Source organism: Myotis davidii, unplaced genomic scaffold (genome assembly GCF_000327345.1).
Source record: "Myotis davidii unplaced genomic scaffold, ASM32734v1 scaffold1394, whole genome shotgun sequence".
NCBI lineage: Eukaryota > Metazoa > Chordata > Mammalia > Chiroptera > Vespertilionidae > Myotis > Myotis davidii.
The window spans coordinates 924,688-929,026 of record NW_006285608.1 but is presented as its reverse complement, the minus strand read 5'-3'; the positions used below and the strand labels follow the sequence as shown (position 1 = coordinate 929,026).

At 46.9% G+C, this 4,339-nt stretch overlaps 1 pseudogene; it reads left to right on the top strand.

The window, feature by feature from the left end:
* The first annotated feature begins 518 nt into the window (after positions 1-518).
* LOC102756727 lies at positions 519-1,659 on the top strand (annotated as a pseudogene).
* Positions 1,660-4,339: the final 2,680 nt, after the last annotated feature.

Here is a 4,339-nt window from a genome sequence, read left to right as displayed (position 1 = left end):
GGGTTGTCAGACTGTAGTAAATCCTGGGAGCTGGTGCAGGGGGCATGGAGGCATGGTGCAGGACAGTATGATGACCTTGGAAATTCTTTGGGGTATGCAGGGGTCATGGGCTCATAATCAGGCATTTGATTTTAATTTTTAGCTTTGTAACAGCTTAAGGGACCACGTGAGAACATGTGTGGAGTTGGCCCCTGTCACTGCAAACGGTTCAGAGTTTGTGTGCTCCTTTTTACAAGTGATTTCCCAGATCACAGTTCTCTGCTGAGATTTGAGTGGGATTTGAGAATTTGGGGAACACCTGCAGCTTTGTAACTTCAGAGGTGTAATCAGTTAAAAAATTCACCTTTTGTGGAGTTGTGTTTTGTCAGTTATCCTTCCTAACTGACCCCAAGAAGGACTCCTGAAAGATGACAGAAGTCACTGTTATAGCTAAGTGTGTGTGGGGGGAGTGGGTGGGTAGGGGTGCTAAATTGCCTGATAGAACCAGAAACTTAATTAACATCAAAATGAATCAGCACATGTGGCTGCTGAATGACTCCAAGACGCGGTGGCAGGTGAAGAGGTGGCCAACAGGACAGGCCATGGTGTTATCTATCTACATGGAGAGGAAGAATGGCCTGAAGAAGGGTTTCCTCATGAAGAACCTGAAGAAGACACTGAGCCTTGGCAATACCAAGAGGAAGACCAGAATATGGGATGAGTCTGAGTACCCTGCCAAGGGGGGAGTTGCCAACCGTATCTATGACCTCAACATCCTGGACTTTGTCAAGTTTGCCTACATGACTGAGAGGTTAGGTGAACTGTTTCTGGTGAAGGGGTCATGTGTCACTGCCATGGAGACATGCAGCAATGGCTGGTGATGTGGCAGCTACAACAGGCAGTTGGACCTGTTCCCTTTCAACAACATCCTGAGGATGTAGGCAAGCTGGCCACCAAGTTCCAACCTTACTCAGCTTGCTGAAGGGCTTGTTCCCTGTGTCCTGCATGTGGGCCATAAAGTTTACCTTTTCAGCTTGGCCACTGAGAAGGTCAAGTTCGAGAAGGGAGGGACTGTGAAGGTCATCGAGAAGCCTGGGAATGACCAGGAGAGGTGGAAATGCAAAAACGCCTGGGGGCAGGCAGGCCTTGTCCCCCCCAACTACATGGTGGTGCTCAGCCATGGACCTGCCCTGTCCACGTTGCATGCCCCATACATCAGCTACCCGGGGTAGGGGCAGCGGGTGCTCTGCAGACAGAGAGTGGTGCTATGGCAATAACACACCACCAGGCCAGGTGCATCCTCAATGAGGGGTGCCGGAGGGCGACATCCTCATTGGGGACAGCGAATCCTCGCCCAGTGACTTGTCATGTGTCTCTCAAAGCATCAGGAAAGAACGAACATTACAAGGTGCAGCTTGTGAAGAAAGTCTACTGCATCAGGCAGCGGCAGTTTCCCACGATGGACACTACAAAAAGGCCTCATCCTCACCGCGGGCATGGGGAGAAGCTGTACCTCATCAGAGCGCTTCAGTGATGTCCTCCCCAGGGCCCTGCCACCTCCAGGCCTTGGTGCCACATTTACTTCCGCAGTGCTGAGCTGGTGGCTCCAAGACATGGTGGGTCACCTGCTCTCCTGCAGCCCCTGTTCTGTAAAGTGGCTTCTCCCCTCCTGGGATCCTTTGCCTGGTTGATGTTTCTGTCCAGGTTCTTTATGTCCAACTGCCTCTCCTTTGCCATCTCCAGACCTCATTCCAGGGTTCAAGGTCACACCTCCCTACTGTGGTTAGTTTTAGAGAATGGAAGATGGAAGAGGGCAAGTTTGTCCAGTTTATTCTTCTCAATTAGAAACAGCCATAGACTCTCTAAACTGTCACGCTGTCAGCGCCCCTCAGTAAAGACAGTGGGCCCAGTGGGGATGCACTGAAGCTGCCCTTGGTGAAGTGACCTAGGTGCACTCCAAGGTGAAGGTCCCTGGTCCCAGCAGCCCTTTTTGGTGTCCTTTACCCCCCTCCCCCCCCCACACACATTATACACACACACACACTATACACACATACACATGCATAATTTTTTTTAAAGGGAAGTTTTTCAGGATTTACAAAGAATATGTGATTGGTAATAAGAGACATAGAAAGTTTATGAAGGAATTGCATTCTGTTTTCTTTACATTTTTACTTCTTTATCTTTTAAACAACAGTCTTGAGATGGTACATTCCTACAGTAGAAAGAAGGGGTCTTGACACGTCCTAAACCTGCATGCTGAGTCTTCTGGCTATTGTAATAAACAGTATTATGACAAAATACTGTTTTGTGTGTGATTTATCTTAGGTAAACTCTGACTCAATGATGGGACAGCAATGACTCAGCATTTACTGAATACTCAGTGCCTGAAGGGAGGAGTTTAACACATTTATTACTTGTGTGTTTTCTTTTTCTGTCACAACATTTTTTATTATATTGAAATCATAAATTTAATGAGTAAAACTCCATGAGGAAAAAATAGAAAAAAGTATTAAAAATAACTCTAGCTAAAATAATTTGGACATGGAGACACAATATAAAAAATATAAATTGTGACAACAAAAACAAAAATATGGGGGAGTAAAAGGGTAGATTTTTGTATGCGATTGAAATTAAATTGTTATAAGTTTAAAATAGAGTAATAAGCATAAGATATTTTATATTTTCAGTGCATCCCTAGTCAGAACTCAAGTACCAAGGTCTGGTCTGACCCCTCTGGTCTAACACCTGGTGCTGTTCTCGCTGTCATGGTCAACAGCATCAGAAAACAAGAGACCGGGTCTTAACTAGGAGAGGTCAGGAGGAACCAATGAGCCCAAAGCAAAAACCTATAGCAGATACACAAAACATAAAACAAAAGGAATCAAAGCACACCACTATAGAAAACCATCGAGCCCTGGCCACATGGCTCACTTGGTTGGAGTGTCTTACCATGCACCAGAAGTTTGCTGGTTCAATCCCCTGCCTGGGTGTGTAGGGGAGGCAACAGATAGACATTTCTCTCTCTCCCCCCACTCTCTCTCTCTCTCCCCCTCTCTCAAAATCAATAAAATCATATCCTTGGTTGAGGATTAAAATGGAAAAAAAGAAAAGGAAATAATCAAACCACACAGAAAAACACCAAGAGAGGAGGAAAGAAATAAAGGAAGCACATAAAAATAATTGACAAATCCTTCCCTATCAGTGATTACTTTAAATGTGAAAGAATTAAATTCTCCAATCACAAAACATAGATAAAAAATAAAAGCAAACCAACAATAAAACCCAAGACTGGCAACTATTATATCAGACCACAACCCTGAAAGGACCTACTTGAAAAGCTGATGAATATTCTATTGAGATCCTCCCTGGAATTTCCCCTAAGATCTCCACTCTTAAAGCTTTTAGGATGGAGGACCCAGTGCCCTCTCCCTCCTGGGAGCATGCCCATGCCTTTCACCACCACGCCCCTCCCCTACCCCCATTACCATTACCTTTACCTTCCTCACTCCCAAGCTCCAAGGACACTTCCTTTTGCTTCTGTAAGGTGTTTCCTGAACCCCTTTCTTCTATCATCCATTTCTGTTACCACTGCGATTTTCTAAGTAAAAGTTCTCTTACAGTTTGAGTCTTGGCTCTGAATTCTTCCCTAGTCAGAACTCAAGTACCAAGGTCTGGTCTGACCCCTCTGGTCTAACACCTGGTGCTGTTCTCGCCGTCATGGTCAACAGCATCAGAAAACAAGAGACCGGTCTTAACTAGGTGAGGTCAGGAGGAACCAGTGAGCCCACTGCAGCCTGCGCCACCCTCTCATTGGAGAATGGTGCCCTGACACTGCTGGGCAACTGTCCCGATCTGGCCTCCAGGAAGTTTGTGTCTCTGGTTCTGCCTCTGCCTCCCCATATATGTCATCACACCTCTCTGTGCCTCAAGTCCCCTCACATGAGGCTGAGAACCTCTGCCACCCACAGCTGTCAGTAGTGATAACATCTGCAGGGACAGCAACAGTAGCAACAGAACAGTTCATTGAGCACTTACTAGGAAGCGGACTCTGGTAGGTGTCTAACATGGATTACCTCTTTACCCTCCTACAGTCCAGGGGCCAGGCTCCTACCCTCTCATTTTACAGATGGAGAGAAGATGCAGAGAGCAGTGAGGCGACTTGCCCAGTGTGGTCATTCCAGGACTGGAACTTGCTTCTCCCCGACTCCCTTCTGTGCTTATAGCACAAACCAGGCAAGTGGCCTCTTGGGAGGTGGGTGTGAAACCCACATCCTCCTGCTGGTGCCTCCTGAGAGTCAGCCTCTCCTCTCTCTGGTCCTCTGAGTGCTCCTTCCCAGGGGCGGTGGGGACCCATGGG